The sequence below is a fragment of the Pongo pygmaeus genome, chromosome 17 (assembly GCF_028885625.2).
Source record: "Pongo pygmaeus isolate AG05252 chromosome 17, NHGRI_mPonPyg2-v2.0_pri, whole genome shotgun sequence".
Taxonomy (NCBI): domain Eukaryota; kingdom Metazoa; phylum Chordata; class Mammalia; order Primates; family Hominidae; genus Pongo; species Pongo pygmaeus.
This window is the reverse complement of record NC_072390.2, coordinates 31,375,762-31,396,935: the sequence shown is the minus strand read 5'-3', so window position 1 is coordinate 31,396,935 and position 21,174 is coordinate 31,375,762. Positions and strand designations below refer to the sequence as shown.

Genomic DNA, 21,174 nt, shown 5'->3' with positions numbered 1-21,174 from the left:
TTTCATGCTCTCTAAAATACTCACTTCCATTCTCTATACAAACTCTTATTCCTGCTTGAAGAGTAGGTACAAATATAGCCTCCTTCTTAAAATATTCCCTGACTACAGGAATCATGGAAATGATAGGCTTCATCTAATTTACGGTCTAGTTGAGAAAATAAATCACATAAACGTGAACAATCAGCAAACAATACAAGTCAGAATCTAATCAAGTGCTAGATTGTATGGTACATGTCGCATATGTAATGCACCAAGTAAAAGGTTTTGGAAAAAAGAAGTCTAGAAGATGCAAGAGTTAAGGAGTGTGAAAACATCTCAATTTAGGAGGTGTAGCTGGCTCAGAGCAGCACATTCTTCAAAGACGAGCTTTTTAGGACAGTCTGCAATTCCTGTTCCATATTTTGTTCAAATCTAAGCACTTCCTTTCTCCTCTGGCTTTTTATATATATAAAAAATATATAAATATATATAAAAATATATATTTATATATATATATAATTTTTTATAGGTTTAGGGGATACAAGTGCAGTTTTGTTACATTGTGTAGAAGTAAAGGCTGGGCTTTTAGTGTAGCCATCCCCCGAAAAGTGTATATTGTACCTATTAAGTAATTTCTCATCCCTCACCACCCTCCCATGCTTCTGAGTCTCCAGTGTCTATTATTCCATTCTTTATGTCCATGTGTACACATTATTTATCTCCTAAGGGAGAACACGTCGTATTTAACTTTCTTTTTCTGAGTTATTTCACTTAAGATAATGGCCTCCAGCTCCATCTATGTTGCTGCAAAAGACATGGCTTCACTCATTTTTATGGCTAAGCAGTATGCCATGGTGTATATATACCACATTTAAAAATGCAATCATTGGCCAGGTGTGGTGGCTCATGCCTGTAATTCCAGCACTTTGGGAGGCTGAGGCAGGTGGATCATCTGAGGTCAGGAGTTCGAGACCAGCCTGGCCAACATGGTGAAATCCCCTTTCTACTAAAAAAATACAAAAATTAGCTGGGCCTGGTGATGGGTGCTTGTAATTCCAGCTACTCAGGAGGCTGAGGTAGGAGAATTGCTTGAACCCGGGAGGTGGAGGTTGCAGTGAGCCGAGATTGCACCACTGCACTCCAGCCTGGGCGACAAGAGCAAAACTCAATCTCAAAATAATAATAATAATAACAATTCAGTCATCTATTGGTGAACACAGGTTGACTCCATGACTTTGCAATTCTGAATAGTGCTGCAATAAACATGAGTGCAGGTATCTTTTTCTTTAGGTAGACACCCAGTAGTGGGATTGCTGGATCAAATGGTAGTTCTACTTTCAGTTCTTTGAGAACTCTCCATACGTTTTTCATAGAGGTTATACTAATTTACGTTCCCACCAAAAGTGTATAGACATTTTCTCATTTCTCCATATCCTTGCCAACTTCTGTTATTTTTTGATTTTTTAATGATAGCCATTTTGACTGGTGTAAGATGGTATCTCCTTGTGGTTTTCATTTGCATTTTTAATTTGCATTTTTCTGATGATTAGTGATGTTGAGCATTCTTTCATATGTTTATTGGCCACTTGTATGTCTTCTTTTGAAAAGTGTCTGCTCATGTCCTTTGCTCACTCTTTAATGGGGTTATTTGGTTTTTGAAATTGTTGAGTTGCTTGAGTTCCTTGTATACTCTGGTTATTAGTCCTTTGTCAGTTGCATAATTTGCAAATATTTCCTCCCATTCTGTGAGCTGTCTGAGTATTTCTTTCGCTGTACAGAAGCTTTTTAGTTTGATTGAAATCCCATTTGTTTATTTTTTGTTTTTGTTGCATGTATATCTTTGAGGTCTTAGTCATGAATTCTTTGCCTAGGCCAACATCCAGAAGAGTTTTTCTTAGATTTTCTTCTAGAACTTTTATTCTCTCAGGTCTAACATGTAAGCCTTTAAGCCATCTTGAGTTAATTTTTGTATACAGTGAGAAATAGGAGTCTAGTTTTCATTCTGCACATGGTTATCCAATTTTCTTAGCACCTTTTATGGAATAGGGTATCCTTTCCCCAGTGTATGTTTTTGTTTACTTTGTCAAAGATCGGTCGTTTCTGGGTTTTGTTTTTTGTTCCATTGATCTATGTATCTATTTTTATGCTAGTATCTTGCTGTTTTGGTTACTATAGCCTTGTAGTATAATTTGAAGTCAGGTAATGTGATGCCTGTAGCTTTGTTCTTTTTGCTTAGTATTGCTTTGGCAGTTTAGGCTCTTTTTTGGTTCTATATGAATTTTAGGATTAAAAATATGGAATGCTTCATGAATTTGCATGCCTTCCTTGTGCGGGGGCCATGCTAATCTTCTCTGTGTCATTCCCAGTTTAGCATATGTGTTGCTGAAGTGAGTACTCCTCTTACTTTTTCAAGGCCTTCCATTTCTACCTCTGATATGATCTTTGATGATACTATTCAGATGTTGGCCAGATTGTCTGAGAGCTACAGACTTGACCTCCTTGTTTGTCCCTTTCAACTGCTCTTAGATGTTAAGCCACTAGCCTATGTAAGGGAACTATACGAAATAGGCATTTATACTTGCTATGGTTTTTACTGTCAAGATGTTGCCTGTCTCAGCAAAGAGTGCAGTGCCATGTGTTAAATTCCTCTCAGGTGTCAGTATTAACAAAACTGTGTGCTTAACAACTGCCTTTAATTGTGCAGGTGCTATTACTCTTGTAAGATGAGTATGTTTCCACTTCGAGTAGTGCGTGCTCCACCAGCTTGAATACCAGGAAGGTTATCAGGAAAAGCTATGGCAAAATCATGATGGTTTTAGTACTTTTCCATTTTTATTCTACTATCATTGTATTCCCCTTGGATATTTATTACACACACACACACACACATCATCTCATAAACCACTTTAATCCCTTGTGGAAACAAATTGTAGTAGAGGTAGCAAATCTATATCCAGATACCTCTGTGCTACGTAAAATATGTCAATATGCTTTTTCCCTCACTTGATATCATCCATTGACTGTAACAATGGTTCTCAAACTCGAGTGTGCATCAGAATCAGCTGGATGTCCCAACGCATAGATGCATTCGATAAATGTTAGCCAAATAAATACATGAATGGGAATTTTCCTGCTCGGGAAACAAGATATTTTCATGGGAAAAGTGTTACAATTTATAAGTAAAATGACTATTTTTGTACTGGGAATAACGCATTGTTAGTGCCAGCACTGTACACAGCGGAGCCACTGTGCTGATCGGGAAGTATTGGAGCAGCGGCTAATGAAGACTGCTAAAGCCTGCTTTGCTGTTTCATCCACAGCACACAGGCCGCATCTGTCCTGGGGCTCATTTGTCTTTCTTCCACCTCCTCCACAGTTAGAGGCTCCTGAACTACAATGGCAACGATTGAAGAAACTGTTGTTGAAGAGTCCACGCCAAATTCTCAGTATGTCACCGAAGACAAGGACATTTTGGATAGAACCTGGCTGCTAATCCACTCTTGTCAGGAGGGAAGATTTTTTTCTCTTTCTGTAGTGAGCAACAAGGCCACTTGGTAAGCTACAGAATTATCTAACTAGCATTTTTGAATCTAGAAAAATACAAGCTTTGCTTTATTAATGGGCTTATTACATGTATGTGCTGAAAACGATATATGCTCCTTCTCATGCTTGCAAGTGTGACATGGTTTCCTCCCTTTTCACAGATGAAGAAGCTGAGGTTCATGGAAGCTAAATAACTTGCCCACAGGGCATAACTAGTAGGCAGCTAAGCTAGGACTTCAACCGAGGTCTGTAAGACTTAAAGCACATGCTTTTCCTGCTCCTCAATAGCTTTCCTGCTAAGCACCAAGAGACTCTAGGCTGCCAGGAACATCACAGCAGAGACCACTGTCAATCAATGCATCTCCACCGTCTTTTAGACTTTCTTTTGAAGAAAGATTTAGCTGCTAAAAGATGAATATACGAAAAGGATAATACTACCATATTTCATCATATTGGCTCGTTTTAATACAAGAAGACTCATCCGGCTTAAACATCTGATGTTTAAGAAGCTAACCAGCAAGCTGCTCTCTGGGAATGCATACCATCAGGTATGGATCAGTGGCCCTGAGATCATGTTCATAACTCAGCAGCTTTGTAAGCTGTCAAGACTCAGAACATGATACCCCAAAGTATGGCACCTTGGTGTGCTGAGTACTGTGGACTGAAGGACATCGGAAAGGTCTCAGAAGCAATGTCTCTTCGACCTTCTCCCAACCTCCTGTCTCCTACCTGTCTTTCTCCCATGAAGTGAGTCATGGCAACCATCATTCCTCTTTCCCAAGGTGTGTCACAGAAACTAGAACCCCTCTCCTCCAAGGGAAGCCGTGAAACCTAGAAAGGTCACTGTCTGCCTTCCCCCTTCTCCCTTGAAGACCCTCGTTCCAGAGGGGCCCTGCCCCATATTCAGGAGGGTTACACAAAGAGGTTAAGAAGAATTTGAACATTCAGGCCTTGCTGGGTTCGCTGCTCAGTCTATCAGCATTAGATCACACCCTTTAGTCCATCACATTTCTACACCGCTGTCCATTCTTCGTCAAACCGAAGAATAAAAAAAGTTTTCCCTGGGTCTTTGGATCTTCATTTCTGAGGAGTCCCATGTTAAAATAAAACTTTGATTACCTTCATTATGCTTTTCTCTTGTTAACCTGTCTTTTGTTATAGGAGTGACCATTATGATAGGTGAGGAAAGATATCACACATTTCTGCCCCTACAAAGCCAAAAATGTTGGCCGAGGAATGCTGCTAAGCTCAAGGCCATAGCTACTCACAACCTTTTCTCTCCACTACCAAGACCTGTAGATACAATGTGAATAATTTTAACCCTGATATAGAAGGGAGCCAATGCAGAAAATAACTTCTCAGTTATCCACAAAAGCTAGTAAAAGGGCTAACATTCATGTATTTTTTTTCCCCAACAAATATTTATTCAACATCTACTAAATGACAGGTACAGTTCTAGGAACAGGGGTCCAGTAATGAACACAATTCCAAAAGTCCATGGCTTCATGACAGTTATATTCTTGTGTTGGGAGACAGACAATAAACAAACATATTGTGTATAAAATGTTGATGATGGTAGCATGTCTTAGGTGATGACATATTAACTGCCTTGTGTAAGCAATCTTTTATAAACTCTTTGCTGACTTGGAGGCATTGAAAGTTTTACAAAAATATTGGCTTATTTATTAAAGAGGAAGTATAGTAAAATTTGCACTCATTACAGGTTGAGTAGTCCTTATCCAAAATGCCTGGGACCCAGAAGTGTTTTGAATTTCTGATTTTTTTCACGTTTTGGAACATTTGCAATTTACTTTATTTACTGGTTGAGCATCCCAAATCTGAAACTCCAAAATCCAAAATGCTCCAATGAGAATTTCCTTTGAGTTTCATGTCGGTGCCCAAAAAGCTTTGGATTCTACAGCATTTTTGATTTTGGATTTTTGTATTTGAGATGCTTGACCAGCAATATGTTCCAGAAAATATTAGAAAAATGGATATGTCTCTGTGGTAAACCGTGTCCTAGGCATCTTATATGTATTATCCCACTTAATTATCACAGCAGCCCTATGAAGCAGGTACTCTTATTATCTTCATTTCCCAGAGAAGGAAAATGAGGTATGGGAAAGTTAAATAATTTACTTGTAGTTAATACAGGAAGTCAGACTCCAGAGCTCACAGTTTAGGCACCACTACACTATCAATGACAAATGTTGCCTTTGTCACTCAACACAGTGATGGGATGTTACCAAGGTTGCAGCATATGGCTGCATAAATTACATACTGCACAGCTGGGGATGGGGGTGGCAAGCTGACCTTGTGTGGTGCAGCAAATCTGTTGCTTTGCTATCACTGATGTGCAGTTAGGCAATGTCCTTTAACTTGAATATACCTTAACATAACCATAATAAGAAGACACTGGAGAAAAATCACGCTTTCCAACATGAACTAGAAATAAAATTATTCATCTATTATTATTATTATTCTCCAATAAGACAATAATTGAAACCATGGAAGCCATATATATTCCAGAGACATGTACATAGGCTGACTATATACATCATCTACACTTTAGATAGGCCATTTAAAATAAAGTAAAGGATGCTAGCAATTTGGAGGAAATGATGAACTTCTCCATACAAAATGCTCACACCTCTCAGCTTAACCTGGAGCTTCCAATTTCCGTATGGCCACTTCTCACCATCTGCTTATGTTGGCACAGGGTGGGAGGCAATTCACTTCATTCAGGGAGGTGTCCTACACTACACTTATGAGCAAAGACCTGCAAGCCAAGTGAAACAAATAAGGAGGGTGAAATGAGCCCACAATGAACACTTCACTGGGTGGCATCCTATGGGCAGTCTGCACTGACGGGTGTTTGTCTAGCAACCTCTGCCCATGGCAGCTTTTCCTCTGACTGCTGAAGGGGTTTGCATCCTTTACCCAAATCTGTCTCAGGAAAAAACTCCACTGAAGTATGGTTATAAGTTTCATCTCCCAGACAAATAAACAAGCAGCCTATATTCCAGCAGACCAGATCTGAGTATGAGCAACTGGCACTGGCAAGAGTGCCTGTGGCCAGAATGAGTGGTACCTGTGTAAGTCAGAGAAGTGGCTTTGGGCAACAGCAAGAATGTTAAAAGGATGTTGCTTGAAGGAAAATCATTAATTTCATATTTGAGGAAACCTTTTGGATGTTTACTTAGGGAATGAGATTCAAAATTCGGGCTGCTATTGCTTTCTTATTCTCCTTACACTCTGTATCCAGGTTTGGTCCAATTTCAGAAAATGTCCTTCCCATTGCTTTGAATTTCTGTCTAGTTTCCTTCTACCATAGCATCTTTAACCAGAAGGAAGCCATCTTCTCTTACTATCCCACTTTCTGCCAGTGTGAGCTTAGAAATGTATTGTTCTTTTTCTCCCTCTCCCTCTGTTTTTCTCTTCTGGGGAAGCTTGTTAGGAAAAATCAGCTCTATAAATTGCAAGTTTTCCTGCTAAGATCCTTGGCATATAGCTGGCTGCTACTTCACCTTTTCAAAAACATGATCAACATCCTGTTTCCTGTTAGAATTAGGTAACTTAACCTTTTTATCAAGGTTGATTTTTGTTTAGACCCTGGGAATTGCTCTGCACCATGGCATATATGCAAAAACAAAAAACAAAAAACAAAAACAAAAACAAACAAACAAAAAATCCTGAGAAATAAATTGTGGAGACAAATGTTTGTAAGTACAAATATGAACTCTGCAAAAAGGATTGGAATCCAGTGGCAAGTAGATAAGCTGTAAGACTGGACCCATAAGTAATGCGGGACTGTACCGAAGAAATGTACTTTGTACCCCAAAGCTTATAAAATAATTGAACAGGGGATGTGGAAAGGGAATCTGATATTGGCAACACAGCATGTCTCTCCTGTGAGTTGCTGGAAGTTTGAGGTAACTGATGACAATTCTGTCTGCCCTGATGCCGACATTGTCGTTTCTCATCAGCTCCCCCCTTAGGACCCCCGACTATCTCTCCACTTTCCAGCACAGATGTCTGTATTTCTGGGCACCAGGCCCTTTGGAAATAACACTTTAGCACCTTTTAAACATTTGCTTCACTACTGAGTAGTTATTTGCACATTATTCTGTCTTCCTTCCTAACGAGAATTCTTTAACAGTCAGACTTGTTTGCTCAGCAACTACCCCAATGCCAGGCACAGAGTGAGCGCTCAGTAAACCCTGAATGAATAAAACAAAAGGAGGGGAAGAAAGCCTATCAGCTTGTGGGCTCACTTTTGTGTCTCATAAATAAATGGATACTCCAAGACTTGTAAAAGAGGAACATTATGCCCTTGGGATGCAGGAGGAATCACACATGATTGTGTTAGATTAGATTGGGTTGGTTAGAAGAAAAAAAGAATTTGGCCTCAGAAAGCTATTTTCTTCAATGTGGGAGTCTGATGTAACAGAATCCCGCCTTTGGATATTCCTTATTTGGTTTCGGGTACTGATAACAAAAATGACAAGGAGAAAGATATTTAGAAATGGTTTAAAAGATATTCTGTCCAAGCCACCTCGCCTCTCCCATCTCCCCCTCGACCTCGTTATTTTCCTTCCTCCAGGATGATCTTTCTAACTTCCAAATCTGATCATGTCCCTTCCCTGCACAAAACGGTCTCTATTCCCTTCAAAATGATGACTAGAACCCTTGCGCAGCTTGACAGCCCCTCGTGGCCTTGCTGTGAACGCTCTCCACCCTTATCCCTACTCCCTTCTGCTGCTCCCTCAAACCTGGGCTACAACCACCAAACAACTTGCAGTTTTCCTTACCCACCCTGGCTCTCTGTTCTTTACGACTTTGAGGATGGTGCTTACGTCCTCCACTTAAGCAATGCCCTTCCCTACCTACACAGCTCCTACTCATCCTTCAAAATTTAACTGCTCCTCTGCCCACCATCTCTCGTTCACTTTTCACACTGAGCTCTGTCCAAATCTAGTAAGACTCTGCAATTGTCTCCTACACTCATTTCCTTCCTTCTCATCCTCTCTTCTCCCACTGTGGGGTGACCACGGTTACACATAAGGACAATACACTTTCTGCTTTACACCCGGTCCACTGCTTGTCAATAACAAGCTTTATAATCTCCCAAAACTATAAAAGCTGAACCACATGAAAGAACCCTGGAGCTGGTTCCCTAGGGATGTTGGCCACCATGCTGCTGGCTGCGAGACATGTGATTGCTCACCTATGTCGGCACATAGATATGGTGAGGGAGAAGGATCTGACACCTGACCCACAGTCCCCTACGTCCTCATGGGTGGCAATATTTTACCACCTACATGGGGTATTTTCACTTTACTTTAACATTTCTGCTCAGTCTATGAAATCTCCCCCTCCTTCATTGTGTTTTTCAGAAAACCAAATGGGTTATTACATTAGTTCTGAGCAATGAGAGGGAAGCAATCCATACATATGGAGTGGCTATTAAATTCAACCCTAGAATTAGGATATAATTCTTAAGTGATAATGAGCTGAAGGAGAAGTCTAATAGGAATGTCTCAACCTCTCAGTTGGCCAATAGAACCCTAAGGTGTCCGTGGTACTCTGAGATTTTTCTTCTCACACTTTGCAACATTCATTTGTGGGCTTGTCTTTCCGCTCCACCAAGCTCTCAGAGAATAAAGTGAAGTGCATGTCTGCCTTCCCACTTCCCAGCACAGTAGCTGCCCAGAGCACAGAACCTCAATACCAGCATTGAATTTCACAGTGAGAAAGTTATTTCCATTTCCATTCTCTTTTAATCCTTTTAGTTCAGGCAGAGCAGAAAAAATTGATTGTGTATTTTGAACACACCTTTAACATTTGTTTTTCCTCCCTTTTAAGCAGGCTTCAGTGGGCACAGTATCTACCTGGAAATGAGTAACTTGCTTTGTTTTCCTTGTTCTTTTTTTAAGGTTAATTTTATCCCAAATGGCAAGGCAAATGGAAGTAATATCGAGTTGCTTTTAACAAATGTATTCAAATAAAACTAAGTCTATTTGTGGAAAACTATTAAGTTAAAATACAACATCAGTAGAAATGGACCTGGCTAAAATCATGATGATGCTATATAAAGGATGGATGTTTAGAAAACACTGGCATACAGTAGGTGCTCAATAAATGTTCATTTGATGGATAAATGAATCTCTCTTCCATCTTCTCTCTTCTTTCAATTTCTAGAAGTTTCACAATAGATCTGGCTTGGCCTCAAATTTGTATTACTGTACTTGTCTCATATTCTGAGCTATAGTACTGTATCTGCTTTCTGCTCAGCCCCCATCGTGCACTAGCATGACCTACTCATAAACGTGCCATGTTTCTTTTAGTTTAGCTTTAAAGACTGATGTCAGACATTCAAAGTCCTCCAGAAGCTGGCTCCAATCTATCTTTCCACGTGTATGAGCCCAAGTTCTCCTACATAAACTATGCGTATATTTGTGATTTCTAGACTAGACACTAGGGAGAGTCTTCCTGGACTTGAGCCTTCCTCTCAGTGGGAAGCCCTCAGAATCCTACAGATCTTTTAAGACTCATTCAAATCCTGCCTCCATGAAACCTTCGCTGAGAGTGATCAGCTCTCTTAATTCCAGCTGAGAGTGATCTGCCTCTCTTCTGAGACCCAGAAGCATTTTGCCTGTGAGGAAACATTCACCATGTGTACACTGTGTTTAAGATATTCCTCTAGTGCTCTGTACTCTCTTTTCAATTGCACGCTCTTGGAAGGCAAGAACCAGTTCTCATACATCTTTCTATCTCTACTCTAATCTTGTTACTGACTGAATTAAATAAATGAATGGAGATATTTGGGGATGTACTGAGGGAAGGAAATATGGAAAAATGGAAAAATCAATGACCTGCTTACAAATGCTACCTGAGCTGAAGAAATGAACAGCAAACCCAGTAGAAAGTGAAGCTCACTGGGAACATGAACGTGGTAATTGACTCAATTAGATCACGGGAACCTACCTCCTTTTCATAAAGGATATGCAATCGTATTTTTAAAAATATTTTTCAAAAAACATTATTTATAATTAAGTCCAAATCCCTCTATTTTAGAAGCAGGAAAATTGAGATAACATTACAAGCATAATGTATGGACACCCATGGATTTACATACGACTAGCACAGTATTCATGCTGCAAATATGCATGGGGAAAATGGTCCTAGGGTTCTTTTGCAGCAGATCTTTTAAACCTCAGATGAATCACACTATAAAATTCTCTTAACCTTAGACACAACCACAAACAATAAGAGCCATATTTACAGCATGTATTTCACTCCACTGGGTCTAATATTTGTTGGATGTTTTATAGGAAGAATGGAGAAATCTAAGATGTTTGTGAGTTTGTTAGGTTGACCATTCCTTTCAGGTGGAAGTGATAGTACCATGAAAAACATTTTAGAAGATCCTCCTACAATAGCTGACTCTAACATTTAATTTGTTGTTTTGTTTCATACCAGATGCCTCATTGGAAAAATAGCAATATTGAAATGGCAAAGGCAGCAATGTTAGTAACATTAGTGTTTCTAGAACTATTCTGCAAAAAACAAAACAAAGAGACACTATCCTGGGGCTGAATACTGGCCTGAGTGAGTCTCATTTGCATGATCTCCTAGAGAGATGGGTCACTTTCGTAAGGAAACATCATTAATCAAGCCTAAAACTCTGGGCTTAAGGAAAAATTTTCCTTCCTGACCCTAGTCCAGTGAGAATTTCCTTCTGTTCCTTTTACACCATCAACAGAATTGAGAAGATGCACTCTCAGGAGCATTTACATTAAGTGGGGATAAATCCCCTAAGTAACCAATGGCTGTGAATGATAGCATGTTAGACTGATCTCCTTTTTCAGGAGATTACCCAGAACAGGGCCAAATAGGACATGTAGCACCGCTCCACAGCCCACCAAGGGCCAAGCAGTGCAAGATTAGGTCTAGACGAGGTTTGACGGCTCTGTGGTCAATAGTGGCGATGTGGTAGGTGGCACTAAGGAAGTCTGCAAACACTATGGCAATGCTGGCTTGGCTTCAGAATGACATAACCCTTTAGGGAAATAGAATTTTAGAAATTGTATTTATTCTTATGGGAGTCCTTAAGCCTGGCGTTAAGTCAAGACAAAATGTAACCTGTGGGTCTCACCTAGTCCTGCCTCAGAGCCTAAGTCTATGGAGTTGAACTGTAATAGCATTGATCATCGGCATTCTTGGAGTTACCATTCGGTGGGTTTTTAGTGATGATTAAAGAATCTGTTCAAACCGGGAGAAAATGCTCCTGATTTCCTGTAGTTTAACCACTTAATGAATCAGTGTTTGAGGGACACACAGCCCTCATAATTAAAGCAAGGCTGTTAAGATTAAATATTTTATTTTTATAAAGGAATATAATTGATACAAATATTAATTGATAATGCTTGAAAATGCTTTTCACTCCTTAAGAAACCTTAAGATCACTCCGTCTTTCAAGACATACTTTGGATCTTACTCACTTACATCTTGTACATAAAATATAAAAGTAATAAAAGCATGTACCCCACTCATTTGGCATAGTAGATAATTTTCTGGACTACTGAATATGCGTGGCTTTGTAGGGTTTTTAATAGAAACCTTGGCCCTATTATTCATTATTATTATTATTTTAATATCTGTTCCATTTTCTCTATCTAGTTCTTACCCTGACATTAGAAAAATAAACCAGGACAGTTGAAATGTACCTGAATAGGCTGGGCGTGGTGGCTCACGCCTGTAATCCCAGCACTTTGGGAGGCTGAGGCGGGTGGATCACTAGGTCAGGAGATCGAGACCATCCTGGCTAACACGGTGAAACCCCATCTCTACTAAAAATACAAAAAATTAGCTTGGCGTGGTGGCAGATGCCTGTAGTCCCAGCTACTCGGGAGGTTGAGGCAGGAGAATGGCGTGAACCCGGGAGTTGGAGCTTGCAGTGAACCGAGATCATGCCACTGCACTCCAGCCTGGGCAACAGAGCGAGACTCCATCTCAAAAAAAAAAAAAAAAATGTACCTGAATAAAGGGAAGAACCAAAAAAAGTACAAAGATAATTGGGAAGTCACCCTTATCAATACCATTTCCGTACAAAAATTTGTTTATAATTACCAACTTGAGGGGTATTCATTACTTGGTAACAAGGAAACATCTAAAGAAGGCTATGGTAACTCTCCCTCTTTCTTCCTGACTTAGTTCAAGGTTTTGCCTTTTAAAAATTATTCCCATTGCCCCTCTGGAAATTTTGAATCACTTGTTTGTTAAAAGTTTTAATGAGACAATGCGATAGGCCCCAGCTAAGCAGTGAATTTCGAACTAGAAAAGGACCATAAAAATAGCCATGTCAGAAGATCCCCAAAGTGTGTTATGTGGATCTCTAGTCCTGAGAAATATTCTGTGAGAAGAGGTTTGGCACAATGTGTCTGGGGGAAGCTGGTTATCATAATCCTCACTTAGAGGTACAGCACCCTTTACTTTACAAAAGGGTTTGAAGTTTTGCAAAGAAAGCTTTTGAATGGTTTTACCACAGCATTTTGCAAAACAGTCTGGTTCTTGAACCCTTTTGAAGGGTACCTCTAGCCATTGCTTGAAATGACTGCTATGACTGTTCTGCAAAACATACCTGAGGAATTGCTGACCGATCCATCCCAAGTCCCTCCTTTTATAGATGAGGAAACGGAGTGTGATTCACTCTCCTTTCACCTAATCCATGGTTTACTCACAAGAATCTTGGGTAAGTGTGGATAACAGGCTTTTGAAATTGATGTAAACTTAGTCCATCTTTATAGTAGAAAAGAACTGAATTCCATCTGGGAAGTTTAGCTGATTTATCCAAGGTTACTAATTAACCAGGGTCTAGAAACCAGAACGTGTTCACTTCTGCTTAGTCCTTTGCCCATCAAAAAAATGCTGTTGTCATGCTATGGGAATGCTTTTCAGAAATTATTATAGCTTGCATTTTGCTTTATCTTATCTTGAGTCTTTTATTTTTTTCTCTCAGTGTAGTTGAAGTCCTTTAACAAAATTCCACCTAATCCACTCACCAGCTTAAGGGACACTCTTTATTCCCCCTGAAAACACAGTCAGGCTGCCTGAAGTACAGGAACTCTCACACCAATAAGCTATTCTAGAGCTTTTCTAGACGTTTCCTCAAATCTATTTATGTTAGTGTAATTTGAAATTATAATTATGTAATTTAAATGTTACAAAAAGTGCCGAAGTATGAGTGCAGAAAACAAGAGTCATTTTTCTAAAAATAAAATGGTAAGCTGTGTAAAGGTTGGATAGACATGAGCTGTTAAGGTTGCTGCCAAAGTAGCTGTGGGTGAGACCAATGTAAATAATTGGAAAAATGGTGAAAATTTAGAAAGATTCTGGACTCAAATTACTTTGCATGTCTACATTTAAATAAGCTGACATTGGAATTTATAGACAACACACCATGAGTGTGGTTTACGCAAGAAAGAGAACTTGGAACTCCAATCAATAGATTCCTTTAAAAACGACAACCACCTTGTTCCTTCAAGAAAACATTAGCGAATGAATATACGTTTGTATTTTAAAAACAACAATACCGTAATAGTAATACAAATAAATGCAATTCAGTATAGCAACAATTTATGTTGTATTAAGTATTAAAAGTAATCTAGAGATGATTTAAAGTATATGGGAGGATATGCATATGCAATTATATGTAAATATTATAATACTATATGATTTTATATTGGGGACATGAGCATCCATGGATGTTAGCATCAGTGGGGGCAGGGCGGGGGTCCTGGAACCAATACCCCCCAAATCGGGTGACTGTAGTTTACTTCCTGATACAGTATTAGGAAAACCAAAGCACTACAGCAATATATTCTACTCTATTTGATCTTTCCTAGCCTATATCCTCTTCCATTTCACTTAAAAATGCTGGCCATGAACACTAAATTATTTCTTGACCCTCAGTTTATAAAACAGCGTATAAATAATGACGGTGCTACCAGAAGGTTTATATCTCATCCTACCAACTCCTAGGGTCAATACCTGGTGTGGCAATAGAAATACTCAGATAAAATATGTGAGGAAACTATCCCAGATCTCTTGGCTAAATTCCAAGCTGGGGAAGACAGCAAGCCTGTAATAGAAACCTCCAGTGTAGGCTTGATTCAGGCTGGAGCTGATGTGGAGGATAAGTGACCTCAGAGAGCCCCTCACTTCTTGGCTAGAGGAGGAAGGAAGAGGTGAAGATTCTCCAGCAGTTGTAAACATGCAGGAAGAGGCATGTGGGTGGGCATGGAGGACACAGATACACCCTCTTCAAGATCAAAGGCTGTGGAAGAGACCACAGGTATCATCAACAGTTGATCATATAGAAGACTCGAAGGCCGGGCTACCTCTCAGCAGATGCCAAAGACCAGGAGGGATGAGCCACAGGTCAGAGGCCAGCGAGGCCAGGCTGTGAGGACATAACCCATTCAGGATGCTCAGTGAGCCTCCTAGCAGGATGGAAGAATATTCAGTTTCATCAAATATTTATCTAAAAGAGACAGGCAGCAGAATTCTGAGTTCCATGTGTTGACTGTAATTGGAGCCTTAAGATCTAGGTCTAATTTAGTTGTAGAAACTAATAAAAAGTTATGCCCCTGCACATGTAATTTGTGACTGTAAATTTTCAACCTGCTATACCTGCACTGAAAAAATTTTTGGCATATGAAAGCAATGTGCAGTTCCTGCTGTTATTTTTAACAGTCATTCAGTGCCAATGTTCTAGGCATTGTACTGAACAGAGTAGGACAGAATTCCCCGTTCACTTGGCTCATGGGCAAAATGAGAAGAACACAATATACAAAGAGACAGTGTAATGGGGGAGAGGGATATATGCATGATTATGAATGTGGCATATTTAGGAGGTATAAATAATCTCATGATGTCTTACTTAGAGGTAGTTGTCATATAGGATTAAAACTATGCACTCATAGTTTAATAGATTAAATATCTCAAAAATAGTGCATAACTATAGAATTTTGCTCTTAAATTTGGCCAGCTGTGATTCAAGATCCTCATCAGTACTCTTGAAAAATTACTGATTTCTGGCCCTCATTCCTAAAAGCCTGGGGTTTGGCCTGGTCATTTGTATTTTCAGAATGTTCTCTTGATGATTCTGATGTGCAGTTCAGGTTGGTGGCCACTGTCATAGGAGGCCATGTGTGTTTTTAATAGATTCACTATTTATGCTTGCTTATATGTTTATCTGCCATCCTTAAGAAGAGTGAAATAAACCATTTAGGCTAACTCACAAATATACTTTTTCTCCATAAGAAAACATCCTTAAACATGATAAGATAAGCATGTAACATCCAATTTTGCACTGATTATAATACATTTTTAGTAAACTATGTGAAAAGTAATAAACCTACAAAAATGTGTTTGAAGCATCATGCCAGGGGTAACATGTTCCTAAAATCTACACTAATAAATGTTAAGAGGCAAAGGCTTGCATATTTCAGCTTGTAAAATGCTTACAGCACAGTAACAGGACCCCTCATTCATCTTCTTCTCTACCGTTCTGGTCACAAGGTATAGTTTGTGTTTTGAAAATCCTAGCCTGGGTTGCTGAAATCAGTAGAAACAAAGCATACTCTATAAAAATATGGTGGTGATATTTAGAATCACAAGTTAGAAATGAACTTTTCTCTATACTGGAAAATCTAAGGAACAGTGATAATTTTATACCAAAAATTACCTGAGTGTTTATTGCCATGACAGCCTTTAGTGATAGGAGGCAAAGGGTGGTAAAAGTAGTTTCTGTCCTAAAGAGCCGAAACCAATTGCTGAAGATCTTTCCTAAGTGAGACTTTGTACCACAGGTAAGAAAGATTGCTTAGGGTCATGGCCTACAGGTTTTTAAGCACCTAAGTTCCCTTATTAAAGACTCAAGATCCCCAAAACCAAGTGATTAGATAAAAGTTAAGGTTTCAGTCTTTGACAATAAAGATAACCTGCACTTTTGTATCACATTAATGCCACTGGTCATAATGTGAACCATTAACTGCAATTTGTAAGTCTTGAGCTGTGTTCCAGAAGGGACCGACTGTCTAGTACTAACACCCAAGAACACTGGATACTAATTTGTTGATATTATTGATTAGGGTTCTTTTCTTGCTTTTGATTTTTTTTATTAATTAGTGATGATAATTACTTTTATTTCACTGAGATAGTGGTTAAAATAAAAACTCTTTCTTTCTCTTTCTCTTGATTCTTCCAATAAATAGTGCAACAGTCAATAGACGGAAAATTCTTTGAACAGCAGGGATCATATACATGCTCTATTTTTGGTGTCTTTCCAGTGTACTGCACACTGCTGGTTGGTTGTTGTTGACTGCCCATCTTAAAAGACACTTTCAATGAATTTCACCTTTCTATGTACCTAGAATTCTGGAAAACTCCACATTAGATTATTACCTACATAATTTTCTCTTGCCTAGATAATATGTTTAACCAATTTTGAGTTTTTGAGAAAAAATACACTCCCCACAACCTATTTTTAAGTCAATTTAAGTTCAGGAATCACACAGATAAAACTGCAGCTTTCTTGATCTAGTGTCATTTCTTATGGGTTCAATGAGAAGTTCCTGAGAGTGTCCTTCCCAGAAGCATAGGAACAGGAAGTCATCATTTGCCATTTTTTTCATGATTAAAAACTTTTACAAGTTAATAGTTGGACTACAAAAATGAATACCTGCTGTCGGCTATCTAGTATCCCTAGCTAATATTAAGGAATAATGAAAATATCCTCTTTCCAACGAGCATGTGGATTATCACATCATTATTCAAATGCTAAAGAGAGTCACAAAAGCAGTGATTTGGAGTTTTATCTTACTAAACTGAGGATAGCTGTCTCCCTACATCTCCATTTTCCAAGTAGTGAGAAGGTAATACATTTGTTGGCAATTTCTGTATTATTACTATTATCCACTGCAGAATGAGAGGAAATTAAGAGAGAGAAATTTGATGATTTAAGACAAAGCATGGAGAGTGATGTCTGGATTTAAGGAAACAAACGAACAAGTAGTCTGAGACCAAAATTTTCATCCATTAAAACCTGCTGCTTCCTATAGGTCAAATTCAAATTCAATAGCCATTTAGCTAGGACAAAACAGAAACACTTGGGTAGGTGACCTCAGGTGAAGTGAAGTTTTCCATCTTCTTAGTGAACTCCAGAACAATGAAAACTGAAAATGGCTGCTTGGCAAAAGGGCGAAATTGGCGATTGGGAATCATTGCCATCTGCTAGTGCCTGCCTTTGCGGTGTCCGGGGGAAGTTGATTATGGAGCTGTATTTGTAGCAAGCTTCAATGGAGTGACTCACCTCCTTTCTTGGACAGAAATAAAGGGTTGGGAAGGGATACCTCATTTTCTAAATATATAAAAATATTGCAGAAAATTAGAATAGGAATCTTTCTGATGACATCAACAGTGTCTAAAAAAAATGAGCCACCAAAAGAGAAGGCTGGGTGGAGGTGGGACAAGATTTCTATAAAACCTGAAGGATCGTTGCTTGCTGGGAATTAGAAGGAGTCATAGTTCTAATCCTGGTTTTGGCCCACGAACTGCTGGAGGATAAGACATTTAAAAACTCTAGAGTTTAATTTCTCCAGCTGCGAGTTGAGAAAGCCTTAGATGAGTACAAACAGAGCAAATTCCTATTAGAAAGTTTTAGACGGTAAATGCCTATCAGGTAAACTTGTGTTCTCCCTGAGGACAAAAGCGTTGACCGGGCACCTACTTCAAGCAATGTTTAGGGTGCAGTTTTTGTGCAGTTCTTTAGGATGAAGTCTGGATCTTATACATATTTGATTACTTTTTGCACAGTGGTTGGCTTATAAACTGTAATCAATAAAATTTGTTGAATGAATTGATTTTGCATAAATTATCTCAAATGAATTAAATAAACCCTTTTTCTGAGGGTAGGGGAAGGGAATAGAGGTATTAGTCATGCAAATAAATCAAGATTGGATCTTTATTTAAAGAAAGTTTCTTCTTCTTCCCTCATAATTGGAACTCTCATTTTATATGATTATCAGGAGAAATGTATTCCCTAGACTCTGTCAGTAGATGGATTAGAACATTTGGAATAACTAGGAAGTTGTTTTCTCATTTTCAAGTTGTTCAGTGACTAGAATATATCTCATTGTGGGGTGTATGGTGACATGGTATGCTCTAGCTAATTGAATCACCCAGCAAGGGCATTACATAAATTTTCAATCCTACAGAAAAGCAATCCAGGTCAGTTTTCTAATGAGCTGATTGATGGCTCTTTTGTGAACTATTTAGCAGGAACTGAAATAAACAAGACTTGATGCCTTTTGCTGAATCATAGCACTTCTCCTTCCTCTCTTATTGCAGCTGGGCTGCCAAATATGTGAATTGATAACATCTACTTAGCTGCTATAGGCTCAGCATGTGCCAGAGGTTGAATATTTACTTAATGTCAAATTAGCACACAGCGGTGAAAAGTCACTCAATGGCAGTTGGTTATCAAAGTGGGTCCCTGGGCCCACAGCAGTAGCATCACTTGGGAGCTTGTTAGAATGCAAATTCTCAGATTCAAGACGTGTTGAATCAAAAATTGTGTTTTAGTAAGCGCTTCAGGCTGATATGTGCTCAAGTTTTGAAACTGCTGATGTATGGTATTTAATGCCCCAAGAAACAACAATGGATTTATTCTTCTTGACTCATTTATATTTTGGAAATAAAGTTTGTTACATATTAATCTGTTCTTTATGGATATCTAAACTTTAATAAACCAAAATAAGATTTATTGTGCTCCCAACAACTCTAATGCTTTACCTCATATGTTTTGTTGTTTTAGGTCAGACAATGTCAATTCACATCAATAACTGCTGTCAGAGCACCTACTGTGTTACGTTCTGTGGGGGAAATGCAAATGAATGAAACTCGCTCTTTTCTTTTAGGGTCTCACAATCTAGTCGGGGAGACTGACCTAATATGAGGCCTAGGGTGCGAGGTTTATTCTTCCAGGTACTATTACTTATTATGCACCTATTATGAGATGGGAACTAGTCTAGGCACTGGAGATAGCTCAGGGAACAAATCAAATACAAAGCCCTTCCCTCAAGGAGCTTACAGTCTAGTGGAAGAAACAGAAAATAAACAGAACGAACATGTTAGAAGAATAAACATACATTTAAATATACAAATATATAAAATAAATATCTGGCAGGTCACAAGTGCTCTGGAGAAATGCCAAACCAGGGAGGTGATAGGGGCGTGTCTCCGATGGAAACACATGGAACTGCGGGAGGCTGGTGTGTCCACAAGGGTCCTGACTTGCTGAGGCCTCAGCTCTGTGGCTGGGTAGGTGAGTTTGACCAAGTCAAATTTTCTTTCCATGGCTTTGTTTCTTTGGTTCTAAAAGAGTCTGAGGTGGGGCTAATATTGTGATTTGAAAAAGTCCTTTGCTGACTGTGTAGGGTTGGGTGTGGTGGGAAGCCAAGATGGGGGAACTCTGTGTTTGCTGCTCCATCCAGAACCATAACCTATTTATAGATCAGCCCTTTGGTGTAAGTTTTTGTTTGAAAAATGTTTTCCACAGCTGAAGAAAAAAAATAAACCACTGAACTAGATGATTTCAGGTTTGTTCCAGTTGTGGTTCTATAGTCTTTACTTCTTCGTTAGGATTCCTTAATGGGAAGAGATACTTTGTTTTTTGTTTTGTTTTGTTTTTGAGACAGGGTCTCACTCTGTTACCCAGGCTGGAGTCAATGCAGCCTCGACCTTCTGGGTTCTAGTGATCCTCCTGCCTCAGCCTCCTGAGTAGCTGGGACTACAGGTATGCACCACCACACCTGGCTAGTTTTTTAATTTTTTGTTTTGAGGGGGTCTCACTTTGTTCAAGTGGTCTTGAACTCCTGGGATCAAGCAATCCTCCCACCTCGGCCTCCAAAAGTGCTGGGATTACAGACGTGAACCACCATGCTCAGCCAGAAAGAGATATTTTGAATTATTTGCAGGAAGCTGTTATGGAACTACAGGTAAAATGGTAAATATTTCTATTAAACATAGCCTCTGTTTATCACTCTACATGGAATATAAAAAATTTCTGGATTTTCCTTAAGAAGCATATATTTACTTTTTCTACTTTCTATGCTAATATAAGATCAGAGAGAACAATTACTTTTCTATGGCTGGATTGAAATACAGATATCTGCTTTCGGACTTAAAATTTCAGAATAGATCAAATCTCAGCTGACAGAAGTAAAATATCTGATAGTTTTAGGTTCTCATTAATATTGCTCCTTAAAACTAAGTTTCACTCTTTAGTTATCTTTCTATGTATGAATATACTATGGCTAAAAATGATGTCTTCTCTCTAATCTACTATGGCATGTCTTGCTAGCTTAGAAACATTGCATGGATGTTACAAGGAACATTACATGAAACATTACAAGGATGATATATATTTTTCCAAACAGAAACCAAAAGAATAATACTGAAATAAATGACAAATGGGAAACCTGTTACTAATTTGAACTGGAAACTGATTACATTTTACTTTCATAACTACTCACCAACGCTGCCTTAACGAAAAGCTCTTCCAATTGTCACTATGGCTTTCTTTTT

General features: G+C 38.9%; 1 protein-coding gene and 1 non-coding gene across 7 annotated transcripts in view; both read right to left on the bottom strand.

The window, feature by feature from the left end:
* The window catches only part of DLGAP1 (DLG associated protein 1), a 977,987-nt gene that overhangs the window by 396,571 nt on the left and 560,242 nt on the right, over positions 1–21,174 (bottom strand). The window lies entirely within an intron of this gene.
* LOC129019246 (U6 spliceosomal RNA) lies at positions 2,268–2,374 on the bottom strand. The gene has a single exon (XR_008495577.2). It is a non-coding gene; the product is annotated as a U6 spliceosomal RNA (small nuclear RNA).